The sequence below is a fragment of the Taeniopygia guttata genome, chromosome 3 (assembly GCF_048771995.1).
Source record: "Taeniopygia guttata chromosome 3, bTaeGut7.mat, whole genome shotgun sequence".
NCBI classification, from domain to species: domain Eukaryota; kingdom Metazoa; phylum Chordata; class Aves; order Passeriformes; family Estrildidae; genus Taeniopygia; species Taeniopygia guttata.
In genome coordinates, this window is record NC_133027.1 from 99,194,674 (window position 1) to 99,222,578 (window position 27,905).

The 27,905-nt window shown below is 43.9% G+C and overlaps 1 long non-coding RNA gene across 6 annotated transcripts; it reads left to right on the forward strand.

The window, feature by feature from the left end:
* On the forward strand, positions 1-27,905 carry LOC115494505 (uncharacterized). Of its 6 annotated transcripts, XR_012055299.1 has the most exons (6): positions 1-139; positions 14,706-14,790; positions 15,791-15,904; positions 20,327-22,390; positions 24,051-24,159; positions 24,764-27,905. It is a non-coding gene; the product is annotated as an uncharacterized lncRNA (long non-coding RNA). The 6 variants fall into 6 exon arrangements; XR_012055298.1 differs by having other exon boundaries at positions 20,327-24,159; XR_012055301.1 differs by lacking the exon at positions 20,327-22,390.

Genomic DNA, 27,905 nt, shown 5'->3' on the forward strand with positions numbered 1-27,905 from the left:
CGGAGCGGCGCGCGCAGCGGGGGCCCCGCCGGGCGCGGAGCCGGGCGCGGTCGGCGGCAGCGGGAGCGCGGCGGCGGCGGCGGCGGACGGGGCCGGGCAGAGGCTGCCCTCTCGGCTGGGGAAATCCTTTCCGGATCCTGTAAGTTTGGTACGGGCAGGCGGAGGTCCCGCGGGGAAGCGTCCAGGGGGTGCGCGGCCTCCCCCTCCTTCCCCCCGGCCCTTCCCCACCCCCGCGCTGGGGCCCGGGGTCCGGGGCCGCGGAAGGCGGGGTCCCTCTGCGCTGACGATGGCCGTCTTCTCCAGGCCGGGGAACCTGCCGTCCGTTTCCAGTCAATCTTACTTGGTCCCACATGATTTATTGTTTCAGCTGCTAGAATGACATGTGGCTCTGAAGGGCAGGGGAGCAACCCTCCCCTTCTCCCCAAAAACCTCCCCCTAAACAAACCCGGGCAAGCCAGTGCTCTCTTGTGGAGGGAGCCGTACGAAGTTTTGTGCGTGTGCGTGTGTGTCGGGCTGCCAACCTGAAGGACTTTTCTGGGGAAGGGAAGCAGAGAGAGAAGCTCTTTTATTTCACTGCTTGTTTTGATGGACGCTCCCAGGAGGCTGCGATTTTCTGCTGCCTAGTTAGTGCCCCTTAATCCTGACTCGGGAGTGACTCAGTCGACGCTTGCAAGCGCTGATTATTTTTTTTTTTAATCAGGGGGAGGCAGTGGTTCAGACGGGGCTGGGGCGTAGCGGTCGAGGTACCGGCGAGAGGAAAATGCAGCACTGCGGTCGCGGCGAGGGGGAAGCCAAAAGGGGGGAGAAAGGGAGAGCCAGGGGCAGGTAAAGGAGAACCCATCGCGTTGGTCTTGTTAGGCTTTTTATATTATTAATACAACGATTTAACAGGATTTTTTGTCAGTCTTCAGGGGCAAGCGCTGAGCAATCTATGCGGATGCTATCTTTAAAAACACATCTATCTTCCTCTTTCCTTCCTTTCCTCTTTCTTTCTTCCTCTCTTTCTTTAGTCACGATTTCCCGGGATAAATGAATGCGCTTTTGATGGGTGTGTAAGATGTGGCCCATCCGGCTCCCGTAACAGAGCTCTGTGGATGCGGTGTGTGCTGTACCGGTCGTGATAACAAACAAGTGACAAGTGATGTTTTTTTTAAGTTGCTTGGATTGGCTTAAGAAGTCGAGGGGGTATTTAATTAGTGTTCCAAAATACTGCTTCAGCTTCCAAGTTAAACTTCCGGGGACCCCTCCCAAGATTTATTTTGCATAAACCCTGAGGCTGGATGAGGGAAACGTGAAATACCAACAAATTTTTAATTACTCTTTTTTAAAAAAAAAGTGAGAAAAGGAATGCAGCTCGCCTCAGCGGTGAGACGACGGCTTGGGAAGCAGAAAACTCTCCCGAGAAGGTGAGGGAGCCGCAGCCGCCTCCCGGCTGGGCTGGGCTGCTTGCCCCCATCCCTTTGGATCTGCTGGCAGCTCCCGCCAGTCCAAAGTTACCTGCTCTGCAGCAGAAGCAGCCGTACAATCTCTTGCTCCCGAATTAAACACAACTCTTAATGATGTAGCATTATCAACAAGGGACACTTGATTGACTGATCTAGGTATGATATATGTGCTTGGCGTCTAAATTAAATATTAAGTGAAATACTTAGCTCTAATTAGAAATCGTAACCTAGCGATGAAAACTTGAAGAAACAAATTGTGGGGGGAGGAGGGGACAGGCTTTAAATGCTTCGGAGAGGAAAGTAGCGGTGATGTGTACAGAGTCTGACATATTAGTAACAAGCAGCAACTTCGAAATGATTGACGTGTCATTAAAGCCATCAGGCTGATTTTAATAAATCTTCAAGAAAAAAAAAAGGAAAGAAAAGCGAAGAAAAGTGTGGAACCTCGCAGACAGGTTATTTATTAATCAGTGCATTAAATCCGAGATAAACACAATTAGAATTGGGGTGGGGGGGGGGGGAAGCTGAGAAGGCGGGGGAAAATCTGTTGACGAGTTTTGCAAATAAACGTCCATAAAACAGCGACCATCCAGCTCCGGGCTTCTCTGGGAGATGGAGATGTCAGAGCCAGATGCCTTCTCCCCCGAGTGTGCCTTCCCAAGGTAAACAAGCACACAGTTGTCTCAACTTTCTCCTTTAGTACAAAGTTCCTGGTGCGACGGAAAATTTGAATATTTTATCAGTCTCTTGTAGTGACCCTCATTAGGTGGGCATCCTGCTAAGGCCTTGGCGTTACAAGAAAGCTGCCCAATCAGAGCATTTGCACGCCTTGTTAGCGATGGTTAATGAAGCTTCCCCATGCACTCAAAGAAAGGCCCCCTCGATGTAGATTTACCTTATGTCAACTCGTTACTTCTAATGAATCGCATCAAAATTCTTCTCTGAATGGGGCCGAGGCGCCCGGACCGGGATCCCCTCCCCGCCCGGCGGAGCCCACCCCTGCCACCGCCGGCACTTTAGCGGAGAATCCGGGACCAAGGTGACCAGGCGCAGTTTGGCGGTGGGGAGGGGGAGAAGAGGCCGAGGGAGGGGACGGAGCGGAGAGTGCGGCCGGCGGCGGCGGGGGCACCGCAGCCTGCGGGGGGGGCTCAGCCCGGCAGCGGCTACCGGCGGGGGCAGCGACTGCGGAGGCTTCGCTGCTGGCAGGTAGACGCTCGCTCTTCGCCTCTAATTTCCAGGCTCCCCCCCACCCCAACCCCCCACCTCCCCGTCCCTCCGGGCTGGCATTTTAAAATCAATTAGTATTTTCAATTCTTGAGGTGAATTATTCAAACAAATGTTTGGGAGACCCTGAGGGAGAATTTGGCCGTGACAAAAGGTTTGATTAGCTTTATTTCCCCCCAAAAGCAACAAAGGCGTAGGGCTGCGAGAACAATCCGCTACATCAGGGCATGTTCAATTAAATGAAAGTCATTAGCTTCGCCGTGAAAGCACTACCTTTAAAATCAGATGGGGCGGGCGGGAAGGGGGGAGTGGGTGTACTCTGATAATTGTGGCTGGAGGATTTAACACTCCCCCTCCCCCTATACACACAAAGCCCTCCAAAAAGAAGAAGAAGAGGGGGGGGACCCAAACCCAACACTTCACCCTTTGGAAATTTGTGCTCAGTCTAAACAATAGGAAGCCCATAATGCAGATTATAACACTCACTGACTCGAATCCATTATCTGCCCTCCACACTGTCTATATATTGATTTCCATATACTTTCTATTGCTCTCAATGACTGAGCAAAGCTCCAGTTAAGAGCCCGCGACACACAGGAGCGCTGCTTGAACTACATCTCACCAATACAAGCCGGAGCCGGTTGTAAACACGAAATGCTCCCACTTTCCCGGTGTAGCTGTGAACAAGCACACTACCACCCCTCCATCCCCGCAAGGAAGCTGGGCGGCCGGGCAGAGCCGGTGCGCTGCCCCGGGGCCCCCTCCCGCCGCGGGGAGCGTGCGGATCCCCTCGGAGCCACGGCCAGGTGCGCACGCCCGAGCCCACGGGAGAAATCCCGGGGCGCCCCGTCCCGAGAGCACCGGGCCGCATGCGGGAAGGGGGTCTGGGTCCCCTCGGGGCACAGAGCCGGCATTGCCGGGCGGGCAGAGCTGGGGAGCTCAGCTCCCCGCCCGTGGCCCTCCGCCAGCAGCCCCTCTCCCCGAGACCCGAGCTCTTAATGAGGGATGACGGTGGTTTCTCTAACTTTGAGACCCAACAGAGCAGAACTTTGCCAAGGCAGGATCCTCCGGACGGTAAGTCTGATATTTAGATTAAGATCACTTCCTCACGGGCTCCTGCAGTGTGCGTGTGAGTATGTGAATGTGAGGAAGACGAGGAGAGGGAGCAAGCTCAGCTCAGAGTGACCATAAAAGAGAGAGAAGAAACCACCAAGAGCACGACTTGATTTTTTTTTTGGGAAGTGCTCTTAAAGGGAGGTGGGGTGGGAGCGGGAGGCCGCCGAGGCTGAGACGGGGAGCGCAGTCGAGCTGCCCCTGCCTCTTCGCAACCTCCCTCTGCAGGGCATTGCTCCAGGCGGAGGGTAAGAAGGTATCGAGAGGGTTAAAGTGCCGGGCAAGAAGTAGAATTTTGGAAGCGAATATGTGTCGGGGGGAGGGGGAGTAAAGCGGTTATTCTGCTGCTGTAAAGACCCCAAATAATCCACTTGGAACCTGCATAGATCGGAGAGATCCGGGACAGCGTCTTAAACTGTCACATCTCCCCCTCCCCCTCCCCCCCCCCCTTTACTTTAATGAAGATTGTTAATTTGCTTCGAGGCAGTGCTCTGGGTTGATAAGTCCTCCCCAGCTAATATGTTAAAGTTTAAATACCAGCAGGTGCAAATTCACTCTACTTAAGGCTATAAAAATAATGCCGAAATTCAAGAGCACAAGAAGTCAGCCTTTGTATTGTGATTTATAAAAGGGAAATTGCGCTATACATAGCCAACTATTTACCAAAAAAACCCAACCCCCAAAGCCCTGAAAGTGCTAAACTCTTCTTAATGATGCCGAAGGTGAAGTTGTTTCATATTGGACAAAATGGGAATTATTCTTTGTCATGTAAATCACCCTTCACTTGACCTCAGGTTAGAGGATAATGTTCATTCTTAGTTCACACTAAAACTTATTTAAATTAGAGAGCCTGAAGAATCATTTCACCAAATCCGTGTAATAAAGTGAAGAGGACTTAGGGATCGTCATTCAAAGAAAAAAAAAAAAAAAAAAACAACCCCCAAAAAAAACCCCACCAAAAACCAACCCCGTGGGTTAGGAACGTGTACTTTAAAAATTGGTATTTGCCACAAACGTCGAGGATTAGGGGGTTTTTTATTTAATCAAGTTATGCTCCTTGGATTTCCTGAGAAATGTGTATATAATTTCTCATAACAAGATTAAAAGAAAGGAAAAGATATGAATCAAAGGAGCTATAGATACACAAAAGACCTCCAAGTAACAATTACTGTAATACATATTTTAAAATAGGAAAAGAAATGAAAAGATATTTAACAATTGTGTAAAACAGAAATGAAGGTTTGATAAAGAAGATGCAGCTTGCGGTGCTATTTCATTCGATAAATATACTTTTGGCGTGGAGTGACAGGATGTGTTATTTTGACACAAAATGAAAGCGTTACTGCAGATACAGAGACACAGATATACACGAAGACAGCTGTATACACTCATTTATAAATTAGTGGGTGCACGTGGAAGGAAATCTGAGCGTCTGTACTTTCCAAAGCAGCACTGAAAAATATCCCATAGGTGAGGTACTGGGCTGAGGTAGGTTTAATATAGAAGTGCTAGAGATTATTGGAAATCAAATAAAAATTCGACACGCACAGACCCATTAGAGGATTTAGTGGTGAGGAGGGAGAGATTTTCCAGGGCTTTTGTTGCTAATGTTTCAATGCTAGGCGCTAACTTTAAGAAAAGTGTCAGTAGAATAACAAATTGAGGGCATGAAAGGCCACGGAGAGAAAGCAAGCAAGGATGCTCTTGACTTCTTAGCAGTTGCTTAGAAAGGATCTCGAGCTTAATATGGGGACTCAATCAGCGCCGAGCACAAAGCTGGGCAGAGGGAAGTTGGGCTCAGCACGTGCACTTTGCTCAAGTCGCTCGAGTGAGCACCGGAGGGGGGGCGCGGAGCCCCCCGGGCTGCACCCCCAGCCCCCCGCGCCTGGCACCGGCGGCCGCGGGCGCCGCCCTCCCGCAGCCCGGCCCGGGGCCGCCGCCGCGGGCGGGGACGGGGGTGGGCAAACGCACGCCAGGGGCTGTGCTGAGCCGGTGCCCCTCTTTCGCCTCTGCCACAGGGCAGGAAAAAGCCGCCTGCCCGGGACAGGCGCGGGGGCCGAGATTGGGGACTGGATAGAGCGCAAGTTGTCCCTTTACCGGAGCACCAGCAGTAGGTTTTGTTAAAAGACTCTGCCATCAAATTCGGTCTTTCTGAGAGAAACAGCCGATTTTAAAGCCCGTCTGTAAAGATTTTTAACAGCTTAACGAAGTATCAGAGATAAGGGAAACCTGGAAGATGCTCCCAGGACATGAGACCTTAATGTGCTCCTTCAGCGGCGGAGGGAGCTCCATTCTGTTCCCTGTACATATTATACTGCAGACAGGGTTCGATGTATACTCTATTTAATCTTGCTCTGTGACAGAGCTGTTTAAGTGTATACCATGCCTACGTTCTTTGTATCAAGACCAAAAGGATGCATTGTTGAAATAAAACTATTCAAAATCTTTCATCTGATAGAAACGATCCAGCAACTGTGAGGCAGCTACAGCACAATGGTTCTGTCTGCATAATAGGTACCTCATAAAAATACAGCATGTCATTGCAACAAGAAGTTAAAAGTCTTAAATGCATCCATCTTATATATTGCATGAAGTCAATAATATTCTAACCTCTCCTGCACCCCGCCATTAAATGGTACACGGCACTTTAAAATCGAGGGCATTGTGATTGAAATCCCAGTCTCTAGCAGAGAAAGAGGGGAGCAAGGTAAGTTAGCAAGGGCCATTACGGATGTAATGACCTCAGGGTAAATATTCATTAGGAAGAGGGGATTCCTCTTCTAATACCCAGTCTATTTTCTTTGGAATGCAATATCACGGAGAATAATGTGGCAGCAAGACCCAAGATTTAAAAGGAGATTATTACTAAGTATGTTGGGAAGAGTTTGGGAGATCCTTTTTTTTCCCCAGACACTTTTCTCAAGTGGGACGCAAATGCCAGGAATAGCAATTTTTTTAAATCCTCTTTCTAATTTTATTCGGAAAGCTAGAGAAGCTTGCTCCTTGCTTAGCCCCCGGCAGCAGAAAGAGGAGAACATTTAAGCAGCTCGGTGAGCAGCCCTGCCTCTCTTTTCCCTTGGTAGGTGCACTTAGACGGCGGCAAGAGAGCCTGCACACCCCCCGGGGACAGAGTTTGCCTCCTGAACTACACTTCTCTTAATGAAGAACAGTAGCTCCGACCTCCAAACCAACTGGGACTGGCGCTTTAAAGTAGCTGCGAACAGTGCTCCCGTGTCTCAACATGGTCACGTAGGAATTTGAACCTTTTAATTTCCAGACACAAGGAATAACTCCCTCGGAGCACCGGCTTGGTTTAGGTGGTCGATTGTTGGGTGTTTCGGTCGGAGTTTTTGAATTTTTTTTGTTTCTAATAAGGTAGCGAGTGAAGATGGGGTACTATTCCCTTGTAGACACAGAACATAAAGAGGAAGAAAAAGCCCAGCCGGGGCATATTTGGCTGTAGGGAACCTGCCCGAGCCGCTCTGTGTCCCCGGCGGGATAGCGGTCGGGGCTGCGGGCGCTGCCGCCGGCCCGGCCCAGCCCTCACCCCGGCCCTGCGCGGCAGCCAACGGGCACGTCGCCTGGCGTGACCTTCAGGGAGCACATTTCAACTGCTAAACACCGAGAAAAGTGCTTCTCTCTCTCGCAGGCGCCATATTACCGCCGGGAGCCGGGGCTGGGGCGGGGGGAGGGCGGGTGCGCAGTTAGTCTAGTTTTCCGCAGTTGTTAATTCAGACTGGACGAGTACCCGATGGCTCCATAAAAAGAAAAAAAAAAAAGAAAAAAAGAAAAAAAAAAAAAAAGAAGAGTACTTTGGGATTATTCTTTTCTTCTCAGCCCCCCCCTGCTATCCCCCCTTTTCGAGGGGATGCACTTTCCAACACTGATGCCTGCTCTGGGACCCTGCGGAGCATCCTCCCCCTTCCCGCCCGCTGGGAAAGGGGGTGCTTGGGGGGCGATACCCGAGAGCACGGTGTGTCACGGGGCCCCTGCCCAAGGCCACGACACTCGCCTTGCCCGAGGGCCCGGGCACCCCCGGGCAGCGCCCGAGAGCGCCCAGCTTCCCCCATCCTGCTGCTTGCCGGGGAGGGACTGGGAAAACTCCCTAAGCCTTGCTCCCTCCGCGGACACCCTGTTTGTGTTGGAAAGGCTATGAGGCTCAGAAATGAGAAAATATCCCCAGCACCACTTTCTCCCGGTGGAAAATGATTTCCTAAGCTGTGGGTCTGCACTTCACTGAGCTCTCTGCTCCCTCACTTCTCACAGAGACCTGCTCCTTAGTCAAGGGCGCTCTTTTGTCTTTCCCTCTGCGCTTGTTTTTTTTTTTTTTTTTTTTTTTTTTTTAATTGTGAAAAAAACTAACCAACCCCACCCAAAACTCGACGACAACAACTTCGGTAGCTATGCAGAAGTGGAGGAAGCAGCACCGCAATCGCGGCAGGGACACAGAGAAGCCGGACAGAGCCGCTCCTCCCCTGGGCCGCAGGGCCGGTGCCGTCCTAAAGATTCAAGTCCTCTCAGGATTTCGGAACAAAGGCAGCCCAGCCCAGCTCCGCCACGCACGAATCTCCATTGTAATCCTGGGCTTATCCTTTCCCCCCCCACTCCCCTTTCTTTATGTGCCCTGTTTTCCAGCCTGCAGTTCCTGAAGGTCAGATGGAGAGGTCATAGCTCTGCATCCCCTATAAATAGATTTTGATATTTAGACAGCTATTGCTACTCGATATTAACTTACAGGATAATGGCGAGAGATACCGTACGCGCTGAACCTGTTATTCACGAGTGAGCAGCATCTGTCGAATACAATTCTCGTCTTTTTGCCCTGTTTGGCTGTAGCACACATCAATAGGGCGAAGGACGTCTTGAGGCTGGGGTAGGGACGGGGAGCAGGACGGCTCTGCGGGGGCAAAGTTGCAAGAACAGTGTTGAAACTATACGAGGACTTAGAGAGCTGAAGTCAAGAGCCAGGTCGGCACAGACCGGCTCTGAGCGAGTGCAGGACCAATTCAAGAAGTGCTGCATAAAGATTCCAGCGGGCTTTTGACACTTCACATTAAAATATAATGAATGCTGCTGAGGTGGAAGGGTCTTTCCTCCACACACTCACAGCCCTATTTCCCCGATTTCTGACTTTTAAAATCATAGGTTCGAGGTGGATCTGAACCAGAGGCTCAGAGCTCACCACTAACCCTTTCGCTGCTTACAGAGCATTCAAGAGAAGGCCAGGTCTCCAAATGTGGGCAATACTTTGAAAGGAGCGCTAAGAGTTCTCATTTCCTTTTCACAGAGCATCCTCTCTTCTGGCTGTTCCCAAATCCTTCTCTGCCTTTCGCCACCTGCGAGGCAGAAAGGCCTTTACACTCCCGGCCGTCCTGGGTGCCGGCACTTTACTTGGCAGTGCGATTAAAATGAAATTCACGGCCGGGACTCAGGCTGAGGCTTTAGAGCAAACCCACGCACAGCCGGGATGCGCCGGTCGGGGACAGCCAGCGCTTTGGGAACTGGTGGGACTGGTGGGCAGCGGCGTTGGCCGTGCCCCCGCGGGACGGGGAGAGGAGTCTGGCCAGGCTAAAAATACAATTTCTCCCTCGTTGTGCTGGCTCACGCGCGGGTACTGCTCCCTCTGCAAAAACTGTTCCCCTTATTGACCGCAGTTTTAGAAACTAGCTGTGATCAAGATGTTGTGTAGCAGGACGGGGAAGTACGCAAGCGTTTCCATCTACTTACCTGGGCATGGGAGGGAAGAGGGGGAGGGTCATGAAAGGCGCCGATTGTGTGTGGATTTTGAGGTTAAAAAGAGGTAACCTGGGGAAGGGGAGGGAGGAAAGGCGCTGAGTGGCTTAATTTAATCAATAAAATGTCTGAAATAGTTGTCGAGATTTGATTCTCCCGTTTGCTAGTTTAACTTGCCCTTCAGTGCTCATGTGTAACATCTGTTACTGTGCGTGTACAACTGCATTTTGGGGGTGGTGCGCGCTTTATTTTGAGAAAAGGGATAATAGCCAAAGAAGAGACAAAAGAGGCAGTTTTAAGATGCTGCGACTTTCTAGAGCCTGGCGGGTTTACAACCAGCTCAGCAGCAGTGAACCAAACTTGCTGTCAGAAGTTTACCGACGCTCAGGAAGGCTGCCGGGCCGGGGACCCGCGGGCTTTGTTCCGCGGGGAACGAAGCCACGGGAGCTGCCATGGCGCTGTCCCCGGGCGGCAGCACGCTGGCCGCGGAGCTGGCGGAGCTCTCCCGGCGGGGCAGGGGTTCCCCTCCGGGCCGGCCCGGGGAGCCGCGACCGCCCTCCGCCCGCCGAGAGAGGCGGCAGCGCTTGTGCCCGGAGCCCGACGGAAGAGGCAGGCGCGACTTTTCTGTGTGTTTTTATGGCTTGCCTGCGAGGCAAGGTGCCGTCTCTTTCCCCCCCTCGGCCTCCTCCGCCCATCTTTTCTCCCCGGGAGCTCCGGAGGGAGCCGGGAGGGGCCCGGCGCTGCACGGCCCCGGACACACAGGGACGGTGCGAGGGGCCGGCGCAGCCCCCCCGGAGCGGCAGCCCGAGGGCTGCAGGGCAAAGATCTTGTGCTCCCTCTATCTCGGGGCTCTCTTTGACCTGATGAGCTGCTTAGGACGAGCTCTTACAATAGTTTTCCCGTAAGAAAAATCCGAGTTATTGTGAAGTGCAATCCCCATACATTTTTAACCATAGTGATTACTAAATTAATAGCAGGCCCAAAGACAGATGTCAAAACGTCTTGAAAATGTTTATCTGTGAATAATTGAGAAGGTGGTAAGACGCATTATCTGATTGTATAATGAAATATGCATGAGGAACAGCTGTTTGCAATAGTCACCTCCCGTTGTTTCATTAGCCTAGAGCCTCCTCTTTAAAGAAGCGCTTTCCTGAAGTTGGCCATTCAGCGTCCTCCGCTTCCACCGGCGCCGGCGGCCGAGCCGGAGCCGCAGCGGGGAGAGGGTAACCCGGTGCTGTCCCTAGGCCGGTCCGCGGGCTCTCCCCGCGGCATTTCTCACAGCTGGTCTGCTTCTAGGGCGGGAGGGAAGAGACACGGATGGGGTCCGAAGATGTCTTGCCGGGCAATCTCAACCTGAAGAGGACGCACTGAGAGGAAGGATCCTAGATGCTCATCTCAGAAACACAGCAAACAGCCATTTATTAAGATTTCATGCCGAGCAGCGACAGCCTCCTCGAATGCTTAGCGTTGACATAAACTTCCAGACGTCGAGCATATGCTGTTGCACAGCATTGTTTATGTGTGGTACCAGATGTTGCTTTGCATCCTATTGTCTGGAGACAATGTTTAGTTCAGGTTAAAATATCTTTACTTAAACTGCTCAGTTGGCCATTGTGTGAGCATTAGTGAAGTGTCATGGAGAGGTAATGGGAAGTCCGGGGAGGTTAGCTCTCCGAGCATGGCCAGAAGGTCCCTGGTTCATGGTGGGGTTACAGCCACCACTGTCATCTTTTGTTTTCCCTCCTCAGAGAACCCTTGTCCTTCCTCTAAAAGGATGTGCCCCGCTCTCATTCCCTTCGGAGTTTTCTCCACCGTTTCATGAAACGGGCCGATGTTTGTTTTTCTAGTTCCCCTAAATCGCCCGAAAGAGGAAAGGAAAGCACGGTCCTGCGTCACCGCCACCCCAGGCCGGGCCGGTCCAGGCGGAGCGGGGCGGCCCCACGGCCCCGCCCGGGGATGCTGGCGCCGGGGGGAAATCGGTCCCGGGAGCAGAGTTCACGCTCGAGCCAGGCCGGCGGCTCCCTCCCCCAAAATGCCGGGCCGAGCCTCCTTCCCTCCCTCCGTCCCTGGCCGGGCGAGCGAAGGGGAAGGGGCGGCAGGGCGAGCGGGCCGGGCAGCCCCCTCCTGCCGCCCGGGGGGAAGCGGCCAGCCCGGAGCCTTTTCTTCCCTTTAACCCCGCAGTTTGGGCCGGCCGCGACAGCTGACCTGTGGCAAGACTTTTGCTCCGGGAGAGAGGGGAAAAAGCTATAGACTTTAATCGGATTTCTCCCCAAACACTTCTGGTATGTTGTTGTTATGCATCTATATGGAGATCATTATTTATAAATGAGCGAGTACGATCAGTCGCAAAGACTTTAAGAGCCCGGATTTGTGTCATTAAGTTGAGGGCAGGGTGTGTGACTTAGCGGGGTGGTGGCCGCTGGGGATGGGGACGTCACCTGCCGCCCCGCTTTCCCTCCAGCCGCCGGGTCACCCCGGGCGGGTTCCCCCCTCTGGGGCCGTGCCCCGCCAGCTCCGTCTTCTCTCCCTGCAGTCCTGCTTAACACAGTGCAGGCAGGTTTCCCCGTGTACCAGGTGCTCCGCGAAGAGTGGAGAAGAGGTGAGAACATTTTCCAGAATCAGCAGGTTTTGTCGGTCACTCTAGGCCCTACCTTCTCTGCTCCCCGACATTTGTGAAGCCACTTCAGGGCACAGTTAACATCTCTCTAAATGCTCGAATTAAACAAAAAGCCGCATTGTGTATTTCAGCATTGAAAGCGGAGGTTTGCAAAGTGATGCACCGTATAATGTAGATGTGTTTGTGCGATTTTCAGCATTTTTGCCCGTGCATAATCCCTTATGCCTTTTATTATAGCCCTACACATTACAGTTCATCTGTAAAGATACTGCTTCAGAGGGACCTGTTGCACACAGTGATGGTAATTAGTAACCTTGGTAACAGTTTTAAATAAAGGTTATAACAATGATGTCAACTGTTTTTATTCATCATACCGTAAATGGGGTCTCAATATTATTGTGCCTGTAGAGGACAGTGTTTAAGAAACAGTTATGAGGTTCTGCTTTACTTATTACAATGCAAGTTATCACTTTTTACCTCATCCTTAAGTAAACAGAATCGTGGTTCTAAATACTACAAAGATTTTCAAACTGCCGAGGACTCTGTAAACTTTAATTTGCTGAATGAGGTAGATGTTATTATGAATTAGACTTATCAGGCTCCAAGTACCCTTATGAAGAACACTGTAGTCTTCCAGAGAAATACCTCAGAATAAGTACTGCTTAGAAACCGTAATGTTAGCAGGGGCTATACCATTAGCCTTCTGCACAGGCTATCTCCTCTATTAAAGCTTACAGAAAATGCTCACAAGCTGAAAGCTAAATTAAATATAATTGCTTTTATTTACCTATTGCTTTCATATAATTAAAATATTTCTAGTTACATTTATCAAATAGCATCCACTTCGAGTATTACCTGCCACATCTATTAATCCATTTTTCTGTATTAACTACACCACCATTAGCTATTGAAATATGTATATATACACATATATATTACCCGTATTGTCTTTGTCAAGATATGTTTTAGTTCTCATTAACAAAAAATATTCTTGTGGAAGAATCTCTGAAGCATGTTTTTCATGCACATTTATTAATAATCACAGTTGTCAAGAATTAGATATGCACAGATTGCAAATGGAAAGAAAATGTTATATTCAAAATGAAATATAGAGTAGAATTGAGTATAACTGTTTTCCTCCTTAAAATAAAAAATTTACAGAATGAAAAATGGAGCTATTAAGCTTACTTAAAAGATGGCTTTGTTGGTTTAATTATACTGTAGTTATTTTATAAATATGTTTCAAAGGAAGCTTGCCATATTGAATGTCAATGAAGCCTATAAAGAAAAGACTTACAGAAGCTAATGCATACCAAATACCAAATTTTAGTCATTAGCATTCCTATTTATTACAAACTAGAGGAACCTATTAACAGACAAGAATTTGTGTTTAGCTAGCATTACAATGTTTAGCCATTAAAATAAAAAAGGGCAAAAACTTACAATCTTCTTCCCCTGCCCTTTAGAATTATATGTTCCTTTTACTCAGACAAATGTATCAAAAAGCCTGATAACAGAAACTGTGATTCTTCATTATTACCATCTGTACCAAAGCAAAACCTGTATTGTTTTATTCAGCTGAAATTTCTACTTTTTTCAAAGGGCCAGGGCTGTCTGCTCAAGCAATTCAAATATTTTGCACGTACCTTAACGCCTGCTTTGGAAGGACTTCTGGCCATGGGGAAGCACAGGTTGGCTTTGGGCTGATCAGGCCCACAGGGCCAAGCCTGGAGGCTGCCAGGCCTGATCCAGCATCAGTAGGCACCTCTCTATCACATTAACTAGTTTAGATCAAGTCTGGGGTGTGGATAGCAGCTTTCATGCTTAGGATGGAGGAAGGAAGGACTAAACCATTCATGAGGTTAAGCAGGCTGCTAACCAGAAGTTTCTTTTCAGTGCTTGTTGCACAATCAGCATATTTATTCATGTGCTGCCTATTTGTTCAATAATTTATTTAAAATCTATAGGCCAAGCATTTCTACTTTTCAAATACCCTTTAAGAAACTGTATTTTTGTCTCTTTTGAAGACAAGTGTGTGCAAATACACTACCCCTCAGAATTTCTGAAAAAAAAAATTAGGTTTATTATTATGTAACATATTAAATTTCAACTATAAATGATAAATAAACTTTTTCGTGCTTTTCACCAAACTCTATCCTTTTGGTAAAAAGAGAAGTTTTACATGATTAGGTAACAAACTGATAGATCTTTTCCCTTTTGTTGCATCCCACATGGTCCTTGCCTTCTCAGCTTGTGAGTGAGCATCACTCCTAGAGATTGTTGCATGCATTCAAATTGACAGAGATATTCAAAACAAGACCAAAGAAGCAGCACAACATCTAGAGAATGTCTGTGTAACAGATGTTGTGAAATGCTTGTTTTGCCTCAAAGATTACTTCAGTTTTCAAAGAATCTGGGGGAGAGAGATGGAGAGCGGTTCAGGAAAGTTCAACCCATCTGTTTAATATTTGTTTTCCAATTTTCATTGTTAATTTCTAAACCAGGCTTTACACTTAATTTAATAAAGTGTTTGGTTTGACTAATAAGGATCACTTTTGATTTTGCAAGAATAGAGGGAAGACTAGTACAAAGAAAAGTCACTGTATAAACATCCTGCTCAAGAAAGGAAGGTTCGCCCATACTCCATCTACAGGATTTGTAAGTACAAGAAATTAGTTCTCTTCAAAGATTTAAACTCTTTGGATTTAGGATGCCATTGTAGGGCTGGTTGTTTATAGCTTTTACATGAACATATGGTGAGAAGTTTGACAAAAATAGTTGTACAAACAGCATATCTTAGCATGTATGAAATATTTTGAATAAAGGAGTTCCTGTGTGACCCCATTTATGTGATCCACATTGCTGCTTTTCACTAATGAAAACAAAACTGATCTGAAATTTGCATGAGTGTGATGCCTGGGGATAACAGCCTCATGAAATCAAAATGATGCAGGCTGTCTCTGATTTTGCTAAAATAAACTAGAATTTGGGAGGAAGAATCTCATGGAAAATTAAATATAAAAGCAGAGTTTCTGAAGTTTTAAGAACTCCCTCCTATTTTTTTCCTGGGAGATTTTTTTTTTGAGTCAAAGATCTTCAGTTTATTATCAATGAAGAGCAGTGGTTCAAGAGGCTGCAGACAGCACAGATTCAAATAAGCCTGAAGGAATCTTCATATTGCCTCTCAAGTATTGTAACTTTCACTAGGAGGGCTTTTTCTAGGTCAGCATGTCTATTACCCAAAATGGAGCTGATCCATAGATCTACAACTCAGATGCTGCTGCAAAGATAGATGTCTTGCAGGTCTTTCACTTACAATTAGGTGGCATGGAAGATAGCTACTGTTAAAAGTTTTTTGGCAGAAAAGCTTTGATTTGCAATGTTTCTGCCTACCAAACGCAAACTGATTTTACTCCAAGTCCTGTTGCTAGAGTGGCAAATGTATTTAAAGGAGAAAGGTTAGTAATGCAATAGTTCTGACAGTGAAGTTCAGACAAAAAAAAAAGAGCAGCCCTATGGAAGAAAAAGGGGTCTGATGAATCACTTCTTTGTTCATACTGTCCCTTTAATACAAAGCAGAATACAAATGTTTGAACGAAAATGCTTCAATTGCTGCATTCTCAGCAATGCTTTCTCTTTCTCACTTTAAACCATCCAGAGTCCTTTGTAGCCACATACAGTGTGCAACAGAACCATTTGGAAAAATTCATCTATCAAGTTTAACAACTTTTTGGTGTAACTTCAGAGAGGTTTATTGCTTATTCATGTGGAAGTGAGTACACCCAACTTGTTTTGCCTGGTTTTGCTACTTTTGCTGGTTTGCAGGGCTGTTCTGGTAGCTGCAAATGGCTTCTCAAGTGACATTTGCTGACATTCAGTAGTGTATATTTATCAGTATTCTTCACCTCACTTCTATATGTGTAATCTATTTTATTTTGTTCTTCATAGCAACCTCTGTTCCACTGTCCATGGCCTGAAAATGATAAATGGCACAGTGGCATATTTCCCTAGCTGCACTAAAATGTCACTGTGAAAAATCTTTAATGGACTAAGTGTAGCTTTTCAGGTTATAACTTGTCAAGTTACGGAGAAATTCTAGAGTTTCTCCCTAATCCACCATTCTTTGGTACCACAGCACAGCCGGCAGAGACTAATTATAAGTTACACCAGTCAGAGCAGGGCAAAAATAAATGAAGTAGAAACTGTTTGGTCAAGGCTCATTTATACTTGCTTTCTGCACTTGTGCTGCGTTACCTGATGTGCTCTGTGCAGGCTGATGCTGGATGTACAATACTGCTTATGTATGAATATGCACACATGCTGAGATCTAGGTTATTTCAAAGAGTTTGCTTATCACTGTAGCACTGGATATATTTATCCTGCTCCTACATCTGGGGATGCCAAGGGAAGTCTTCCAGGCTGGCCAAAGTAATGAAATGCTTTAAGAAATAGTCTCTGGTGGCACCTGCGAAAATGAACACTATCTGGAAATAAACAGGTGAGAGAGAGGACTTAGTGTTATTACACTATAATAATAATTATATTAATATATTAATATAATACAATTAATTATATATAAAATTATTAATAATAATATAAAAATATATATAATTATATAAAAAAATATATAATTAATATAATAAACCTCTTTTAGTTTAGGTACCGAAATAGGTCAAGAGAGGCTGGCTTAGATTTTAAAGCAGCCTCAGAAATACAATGTACCTGCCCTGGACTTAAGGATCTAGAGGACTATCCTGGTTTAGGTTTTCTCTTCCTTTTTCAGCAGTTCTTGATCAAGTTTTTGGACAAAGTGCTCAAGTCCAGAACATGTTTGTATGAGACAGAACAGTTTTTGAGAACATTCACCCTAAATCTGACTACAGATGGTACTTGGGTGTCACTTTTCCTTAGTTTTCCCTGCCTTTGCAATGAATACTTAGAAGAAACATCTTAGGTCCTTACTTCTCTTCATTAAAAATAAACTTCCCCTGTTCTATGATCATATAGCATCAGATTTCCTCTCACTGAAGAGCTGGAAAGCACGAAAGGAACTGAATGATAGAAACAACAAGAACATTTGTTTTTCAGGAAACAGTGAATGGTGTAATTTATCTGACAAAGAGGGCATTTTTGGTATGGATGGACAACAACACCTCTTTAGATCATGCCATGAAGTAGGAAGTAGCTGAAAACTATTGTAAAGTAATTTTTCTATTACTTGCATTTAAATGGTATTTTTTTATCAGAGAGGACAAGAGGTTTTAAATCTTGACGTGACATGCAGCATAAAATACTTGTCTTTTGAAAAGAAGCCAGGGTGGAAGTGCTTTAGAGTAAAATCTACCTTCCTCTATATTCTACCATTCTCTATATCAACTTCCACCTTATTACAATCATACTATTACAAGGTCTGTGCCCTCTTATATCCGTACCAGTTCCAGAGGGTCCATATTTCTTAGGAAATTAAGTGTTCACATAATCAGTCATAACTTCCTGTAAGGATGTGACTTTAAATCCCTATGCCTACAAAATATACTCAGTGGGGAAAAATCTCTTGTCTGACTAACTTTAAAATCATGTCAGTCTTAGGAAGTGTCATGAGTCCATCAGCTTTCCCAACTAACATTTTCAGTGCTTATTTACTGTGTAGACACAGCACTTTGTGTCACCCAGTATTTTGCTTTAGGAGTTTCAACCTCATTTTGTTTCCAAGGCAAAGTTTAAGGAAAAGAAACATCTTCTAGTAGAATAGCTGAAAGCAACATCTGGAGTAAGGTTTTGTATACGAAGGACTTGTGTCTGAAAAATTTTTCCCCCCTAGTTAAAACTGTTGGTCAAAGAGAAAATACTGCCTTTTCCAGCTGCTTTTATTATATTCTTAGACCATACTACTAAAACACCTAACAGTAACCATGCTTTACTTGTCCTGAAGGGGTGAAAGATAAACTTAAAATAATTTTGAAATGAAGCCCTATTATGTTTTTAAGTCTTTGGCTAATTACCTGCAGTTGACACTCTCCTGGAAGCCAGCAGAAGCTCTCTGCTTGGATGTAGAAATTATAAAATTTATAGGCTTTCCCCCAACACTGCTCCTAGAGGACACACAAAGGCTTTTCCCCAGTTCACTCTGCAGCTGTCATATTACCCTGAGCTCAGTTTGCTGCATTTATTACCTGTCCTTGTGAAAGCCAGATGAGTATGTTCTGCTACACTATGGTCAAACATCCCAGGAGCTCTCAAGAGCTTTGGGGTTTTCTACTGCTTCAAAGGCACTTTCTCCCTACCCAGAGGAGTGTGAATTCTGCCACTGACTGGGGTCTGAATACGGCTCTGAGAGTTTAGCTTGCAGTGTTGTGGGGCTGCACCATCCTTCAGAAACACCTCTGCCTGCTCCACAGCCATGAGGCCACATCAGCCTGCTCTGTGCACTTCTTCAGGGACAGTCACTGAAAACTCTCGGGGTTGGAGGAATCAGACCAGCATTGAGCCTTCATGCAGAAATTGCCAGCTTGGCACCTAGTTTTTCAGCATGGCATTGCAAGGGATTCAGCCTTTCACATCTATTTATTTAGTTTGACTGTTTGTAGCCTTTCAAATGCAACTGTCTTCTGTGTGTCCAAATGCCACGGGGGATGGTTTGGCTTTGTGAAAAGATGGTGGAAAAAAGGAAATAAAGCAGCTTCCCTAAGGGCTTATGAATAAGACACACTGCTGCTTGTGGCTTGTTTCCCATGGAGGACAAAATTTCTCCTATTTTTTGACATATATGAAGATACCACTCCTGCTCTTTGCCAGCATCTAAAGGGAGGATGTACTCAAAGATCTCAAGATGCATGCAGAGACTATCAACAGCTTCAGATTAAGCACAGCCAACATCACTGGGACCAAACTGGATATTGTATTACTGTCCTTTATATAATCTGTTTTATTCTTGTGTGTGTGTTCAATAGTTCACTTGAAAAACAAAACACTGAAATAAAAACCACACACATTTTTCCTACTGAAGTGGTCTACCTGACAATAAAATTCAAGTACTTCTTTCTAAAAGGTGTTTCAGAAAGCACTGAAGTTACAGTAAGGAAAAGAAAATATTCAAACTGGCCTTTTCAAAAGCACTTGCCTGATGCCCAGTTTTACTCAAATGTAGTAGGAGCAGAGCTAAGGCATGACCACAGTCCAGAGCAATTTCACACCTATAAGCATGGGTAGATTTCCTGGTGAACATTTAGGGTGTTGCAGACCCTCTCCTGTATCCTTGCTAGATTACAGACTAAATTGAGGCCAAGTTTCTGCTCTGCTCCCTAATACATATTATGGGTGCAATCATCTCTGTGTAAATCCCTTTGTAGAATCGGGCCTGAGTGTTTTTGAAAATCCCACCCACATGGGACACCCGTAGGTCAAATGAAAAATTGCATAAGCTATTAACTAAAGCTATAGCTTATAAAAAGTTACCCACAAGAAAGGTACACAGGTTAGTGCTGCTCCAGGGCATCCTTAAGTCACACTTCAGCAAGTTATAAAGTTATCTTTGGAGAGCAATCAGACCAGGTTGTCAGTCCTGTAAGGATAGATTTATGTGTCTCTGACATGTCAGTTGTCGTCTTTGCCACTTCATTGCGGCTATGATATTTCAGCAGGAGGTAACCACTGCTATTCCCCTGCCTGAAAATCACATAACTTTCTTCTGTAAACATTTATTACCCTGGATATTTTCACAGAACTGCATCTCTGAATTCATCAGTATTTTTTTTAACTCTCACTCACAGGTCAGTGCTTGTTTTTCTCAAATTTTTCTCATTTTAATCTGAATTTATGTAGCAGAAGGTTCATGGGCAAACATTTTATCCCCCAAAAAACATTGGGATTTGTTGGGCTTTTTTAGCAATATAATTTAAAAGGTTTTTTTCGTTTGTTGCTGAGGAAGTAACCTAGGTCATCACCCTGCACTGGAAGAGTTCATGTCTTTGTTATGAAGGGACCTAATAAAGAAGTTTGTTAGTAATCTGTACTATTGATTCAATATTGTCATTGAGCTTACCTCCAGGGTGAGGCTTGTTTCTCCCTGTGTTCTCCTGAAATATTGTTCTGCAAGCTGGAAAAATGATTTGTTCTGGCTGAGTCTAAAGTGAACAATTAGACAATGGAAACTCTCAAAGTGAGTTTATGCTTAAGGCCTTAATTCTCCTTGAAGGTGAGCACAGTGGCAATGCCAGCACCATGCAGCAGATTGTGTCCTGACTGCAGCTACCCTGGAGCCTGAATCCTCATCCCAGCTCTCCTGCAGCTACCCTGGAGCCTGAATCCTCATCCCAGCTCTCCTGCAGCTACCCTGGAGCCTGAATCCTCATGCCAGCTCTACAGCCGTGCACACAGGATTGGTGTTTGGTACAACAAAGACAGAAGCAGGAGACAGAACAGTGCAAGACCCAGTACAAATCTGTAGCCTAAGTGGTACAGCCCTCCCAATATTCTTAACTTTTGTACAAAATGCCTCCTGGAGACATGTTTACAGAGTTGCCATTTCAGCAAATGACATATTGCATATTCTTTGGAGTTGCCACATAGGTAATGCAGTGATACCGAGCTCAAAGTGACCATGTGAATTGAACATGACTCAGCTGCTCTCTGGATTACACACACAGGGTATTTTATGTCAGCAGACAGTAAGAGGAGCTGAAGTGGGGCTAGAAAACGTCGAAAAGACATCTTCCCTTCAGCACTGCCATTTTGGTGATGCTGCCATGTTCTATGCAGGTAGCAGCTTATACTGGTGCATGTGGAGATCAGCTTTGTAACAGCAGAATTTTTTTTGTAAATACCAATATTTCTCTCTTCAGTGTGTTTCACCAGAATTAATACTCAGAAGGTATTAAGGAAATGTTCTAAAAGCTGAAATGATATTGCTTCTGCAAGCTCCTGGTTATCTTCCTTCTCTCGTTAGGGCATATCAAAATTTAATAGAGCCCCATATCACTTTCCCCCTAATTCTGTACTTTAATGTCCTGTTTTCTTTACTGATTTTTTTTACTATTCCCTGTGAATTACTGATCTGATTATTCCCTTTGCCCACACCTACCTGCTGTGGTCTCCTTCCTCATGCTGGGGACAGCTTGGTTTATTTTCTAATTAACAGAAGACTTTCTATTTCTCTTTGGAATTATTTAAAAAATAAATTCTCTTTGTCATTAAGGCTCCTGAGATATTTGATCATAATTTATTCTGAAGTTGTTTGTCTCCTTTAGACTTTTTAAAATACCGTAAGTATTTTACAAGTTAAAATATATCTGATCTCACTGCTAACAGCAGGCAGGTTTGAAGCAGAACCAAGTTAGGCCAAGTAAATCTCCCTATGAAACTTCCCAGCATTCCACTGATGCTCCAGTGCTTTCTTGCAGCAAACATAAGTTCTTTGAGAAGTTTTGCTTTTGGTACAAAAACAAACAAACAAATAAAGCTCCCACCAAAAGAACACATGATCTCCCCATGCATACTTGGGTTCAAATTCCTGACCTGCTGTTTCTCTAGCTGCAGAGGACTGTGTCAATTCACCCACAGCCTGATAGTTATCCTTGGGCAAGCTGCACTCCACAATTCCTCCTGGAGGTGATCTACTTCCTATAACACAGCATTCTTCAGAGTCATTATCTGAATTTGCTTCCTCCTATATTGGGTGAGCATCCCCACAACTGCACTGCAGAACTGCGCTGAAACTGAGCTGCACTTTCTAATGAAAATTCATTTCATTGCAAAACTCCCAATCAGCTCTAATTTGGAAGCCCCAGCTGAGCTCCTGCTGTGATATATATCATAAGAGACAGATCTTGCTGAGAAGGGCTGGCAGGTTGGAGAGATGAAGGCTGAGAAGAAAAGCACAACAGAAAGGTGAAATGGCTTCCTCAGAATCACGCAATGGGTCAGTGGCAGTTTTAGGTCTTAGTGCCAGCCACAGCCCATGCTACCTCTCCCATCCTGAGCTTACAGACAGACTTAGCTTTCCCTGGTCATCTTTTAATTAACTGGATTATTCTTGCATGGAGGTTAACGCTTGGGTGCACAAGTTCAGCAGTTTTGAACCTTGCTGTTTACAAAGCATCATGTATGTATATATGGCACCATCAAAAACTTTAAAGTAACAGATAACAAAGATGTCACAGTAAAATGCTTAAAAGCCAGGCCCTATTCCACCAGAGTAGGCAAGAGGACAAAGAATATCAAGTATTGTTCTAACTAAAGTCTGTCAGCTCCTCTGAACAAGGTAAGAAATATTATTAGAATTTCGCAGTTTGGAAAATCCGGCATAAGATGGTGCACCTGAGCCTGTACAGGTTGTTAAGCCAATACCATGGTTAGAATGTGATGCATTACTTAAACATTTTCAGATGCTTCCTTAAATCTCTAAGACAATAAGAATTTTTAGTTTTAAAGCAATTTTATTTTTTCTTCTGGCCTTACACTGATTAGGCACAGAATTAGAGACGACTTGTATATTATGAATAGTGTACCATTGTATTTTAAAACTTTTTCCTAGGAGCTTTCTGAAACTAAAATTTCTCTTTGAGGACAGCTGGTCCATGCCCCTGAGGGAAAAGATGCTTATGTCAAGGCTGAGGTTAATGATTTTAATTTGCAGTTTTTGTGGGAATATTGTTTTGATTCTGCAGATATCACTGCCTCTCCATTGTTTTAAAAAAGCAGCAATACTTAAATAAGGCTTTTCATCTTATTACCCCAAAACATGTTTAATTTTGTTTGACTAGATCATGTCAGTATGTTAATAGAATAATTGTTATTCCAAACATGCTTGGTGAACTTGAATACCAAAGTGAAGTTTATATGCTTAATGAAATATATTCAGTAATTCCAGTGGAAAATGCAGAAGTGTTTTCTGTCAATATTTTCTTGACTTTAGAAATGAGTATACATTGCCCAAATTGTCATTCTTGTGGATCTATTTTCTATCCATATCCAAGCAATTGAATTTATTTGGATGACTGTTTACAATGGCTGAAAATGGAAAAAAAACCTCACAAGGTCACATTGGCAATACTTGCTGGAAGTGCTTTTACAGGTATGTGATCAAGGGAAGGAAACATCTTGCAGATTTTCAAGCCAAATTTCATGAGTTGACAGATGGGTCATAAAACCAGCTGCAATTCCCAAAACCATACTGTATTTTTGGATGTATTATAAAAAGGCAGCCATTTCTCTTTTTTGTCTCTCATGCAACATTTCATCTTTCCTTCTGCATGAGCTGATGACTTAATTGTCGTCTAGTTCCTTCAGAGAGCTTCAAAAGAGAAAAAAAAAAGGCTTAAAAATATTACTTAATAAAAAGCCTATCCATAGTGCTGTCACCAGTGCTATTTGGTTTAGAAGCCAAGCAGGGAACCTTGGGGTGAGAGCTGCCCATGGAATGGTATTGTGCAGGCATGGGCAAGTGGCAGGATAACGTGGAAAGAATGGGAAAAGGAGCTTTGGAGCTTTTGGAGGAGAGGAGATTCTGAGAGGACACTTGAAGAAACAGCACAGAAGTGGGATATAAAATGGAAAGATCAGAGGAAGAATGATCTTGAGGGCACAGGAGCAGAACAGGGAAGTGCAAAGAGCCTGTAGGACCAAGAGGGAGTTAATGGATTCTGTGAGGCTGCTTGCTGCTATTGACCCAGCTACCTCTCAGGATATCATTGTGGGGAAATGCCCAAGGGGAATTTGTTGAATGTGGTGTGTAAACTTTCTATATATTGATTACTAAACTCTCCACATTTTCTAGAAACAGCTTTCTCCAGTAGTGACTTACAGACCCAGCCAGGAGAGAATATTTGTGGATGGGCTTTTGGTGGGTGGCGTGGCTGGCAGACAGCAGGTGAAGGCAGTGCCCCTGAGCTCAAGTGTATCATGTTTGCAATTTGTTTCAGGACTGACCCTGAACCTTCCAGGTCCTGGAAGATTTTCTGTCCTCAGGGAATGTGAGGAAGTGTGGAGACAAAGGGAGAGACTTCAAATATTTCTCCAGGAAGAAAAGATGTAAATATTCTTGTATATTGGCTGATGGTTTTTAAAGATTTTGCTAAATAGTATGGTTTTATTACTTCTAATAGTAGAAAAACAAGTGGAAAAGAAATCATAAAATTGTTCTAGGATCACAGTTGTTATACATTTCCACAGATTATTTTAGTTTTATTATTTCAAATAGTAGAAAAACAAGTGGAAAAGAAAACATAAAGTTGTTCTGGGATCACAGTTGTTATACATTTCCTCAGATTATCTTAGTTGGAAACCTCATTTGAGATAAGACATTCTTCTTTTCAGTGGTATAGCTCCTGTTATTATAGAATTAAGGTATGATGATTTTATTGTTAACAAACAGTAAAATATAGTCCAATGTTTTCATCACATTCAAAAATGCCATAGAACTTCTGATGGAAGTATGTTATTCTTGCTTCTAGATAAAGAACCTCAAAAAAGGTTATTTAACATGAAAATTCACCTTTCCCAATGATATGTATTTTCAACATCTACAGTGTATTCAGAGTATTTTGTGTAGCTTCTCTGCTCTGAAAAATCCATGGAAAAATTTTACAGAGGTAGTTAGATGATGTAGATATAGCTGTATCTATTTTTCTTTTAGGTGAAAGTGGCAGCTGAAAAAAAATCTGTTCTTTCAAAGAAGCAACGAAGCAGCAAAGCAGCAGTATAGGGTCAGAGCTGGAAGTCCTTCTGCTGTAAATCCACACCAATCCAACTAAGACCAAGCACTTGTGAATATTAAATTCACACTAGTGTAGCTGAGAGTAGAAATGGCCTTTGTTTTTGAAACCCTTGGAGTCCAAAGTGAAAAAAAAAAAAGGAGCAGGGTTTAACCTTTAAACCTTTCACTGACCTTTAAGCAGTACTTTGGATTATATCTGCCCTTGTTAATCTGAAGCCACTTGCAAACATAACTGGCATTCCTGTTTTTCAAGTATACTTTATGTACATTATAGAATGTGTTAGCAATTGAAAAGTTTGGCTCCTGTTCATTGTGTCTTTCTCACCTTTTAAAGTGATGCTTATCTTTGTAAACAAAATTTTATAGTTAGCAACAACACAAGAAAAGCTTTGTGTTGAAGTGCATCATGTAAGTGATGGCCAGGCATAGATCTATACTCTTGGAGGTGCAAACCCACATGTTGATCAAGACATCAAATTTTGTAGAATTCCTGTATTAATGTAGAGCTCAACAAGGATCAGCTTTGTTAGCACCTCTTTCTATCACAGGTGAGTAGAAACTTCAGCAATTTTTGGCCAGACTATTATTTTTTCTTCTTTGGCTTTTCTTTCTTTCACACTATTCACATCACTGCTTTGCATGCACTTTTTTCTCACATATACCTTCCCCATACATATCTTCATTCTGGTCTATTAAATCCAAACTACAGGTACAAATGACATAAAATGAATAATGAATTTATCTTGGACAAGATCTCACTGTTCTTATAATCTAAACAGAGTTTAATTAACATTAGAAACATCTACTTCTTGATATAAATAAAATAGTCTAAAACTGGTGATTGTCATTTCCCCTTTTCATTCACACAATGATTGCAAAATGTCCTGCCATTCACATGGAAATTTGTCTTCTAAGTATGTCTGTCTTTAGTGGAAAAATGTCATGGGCAGAGCACAAATCTGTAGAGGATGTATATGTTTAAGAAATAGCAGCTATTTCATATTCTGTGTCCATAATTTGAATCAGGAATTTTCCTGCTGGATTGTTACAGTAACACAGAGGAACCAATGCACTGCCCCTTACATTTAAGCTACTCTTCAAGTGCAGAAATGCTGGCCTTAGAAATTGACAAAATTACAAACAAGTTATTTTACCTTGAAGTATGAAATGCTGGAAATTGCTGAGACAACCTAGCACAACAGAGACATTCAGGCTGAATCAGTGTGAAAAACACCATTGTAGGTTTAGAAAGATAAATGGATGGGTAAAGTTTTACCAGGACTTGACATGGTAAAGACATTGACTGTCATAGGCTTTTAAAGAAATAAAGAGTTGATAAGCAGAGAGCAAACACTGAAAGGTCTTGTGATGTAGCTGGTGAAAAGCACCTGTTTTCTATGGTGGATATTTATTTGAATATGAAAAGTACTATACATTTTTTATCATCTCCCCATCTCTTGCTGTTGCGTGTTGGAGAATGACTAAATCTCTGGAGAGGAATCAGATCTGTAAAAGTTGTCAGTTGTTAAGACAAGGTATTCAGTGAATAAATGAATTATTGTACTGAAGTCCTTTATTGAATATTCCTGTGTCACTGCTTTAGTTAAGTATCAAGAACACAGGCATTTAACAATATTACTTTAAATTCAAAATGCCTTGAAAGTACTGAGATTCAATTTGCAAATGTAACCAAGAATAAAACATGTGCCTTGGATTACATGTCACTTCTTGGGATGTTTTGACATATCGCATTTAGAAAATACTTTCCTGTGACAGAAATGATTAAAATAAATTTCAGTTATCTATGACTTCTAACAGTCCAGTTTTTGGTTAGTTTGTTCTCTTCATCACAGCAAGCACCAGCTGACACGCTCACTTTTGTATCAGTGTGGAGGCCAACTGCTTAAGGCTAAAGTACTATTGTGTTCCTTGTGTGAATAATCCTGTCAGCAGCAAGGGAACGCAGGCATGGAAAAGTCAGAAAATGGTCAGAAGTGAGAAAATAACCTGACTTCTTTCTCTTTTCTAGAGATGATCTATGTGGTATTTTTAGACAGACCTCTTTTGTGATGGTACCAACATCTTCAAAGCCTCCATCTTTTATCTCCTCTCAGGGGTACCAAAATCACACCAGCTCTTCAATATGTGTTCAGATGGGCACACTTAGAAAAGTAGATAAACAAATCCATTCAATAACCTGTCCTCTTCACTTCCAAAATACTGATACCAAGATAGAAAATATAAGGATACACAGGGAGGTACTTCTCTTGTGTCTTTCATACAAACACACTTTAGAAATTCAGTATATAAGGACTACAGAGCATTCCTCCCAAAGAGCAACCATGTCCATAATGGAAAATATACACCAGAAATTTAGTATTAAATCTACTTTTATTAAATATAGTTAAATTAATGAAAGCTTCTTAGTATCAAATTTTAGTATTATGTTTAAAAAATTAATTTAAAAAATTACATTTAAAAAATTAATCCAAGTAGACAATTCCTACTACAGAGTTATGCTCAAATTTGCCACTCATATTTGTGGAACTTGCAGAAATCCGAGAAAGATGGGTTTGGGTTTACTAACAAAATGTCACAATTAAACTTATCCAGGAGGGTAGGTAAGACTGCCTGTTAATAGTAACACTCTCAGAACAGCGTGATTAACTCACTGATCAAATCACCTGCCCATCCATCTAAGCCATGCAAATACTAAAACAACAAAAAAAAAACCATTATTACTTTTTGCAGTGCACCTGTTCTTAGCACATGATGAGAGGATTGTGAAGACAGTGATGGAACATACAATGGAACATACAAGAAAAACCTGTTGCTTCATGCTCTGTGACACGTTTGCTGTACCAGGAATGAAACAGAGAGAAGGAATTTGGTTGCTGGGATTATGAAATCTAGATCCTGGTTCTATAACCTGCTGATGATATGGGTTCCTGTTGTCATTTGGATGTGATTTTATATTCCCTGTCTTAATTAATAGTTATGGATGTTGCATGACACGGTGTTAACACCCTATCTGAAAATAAAATGAGTACTGACATGTCAA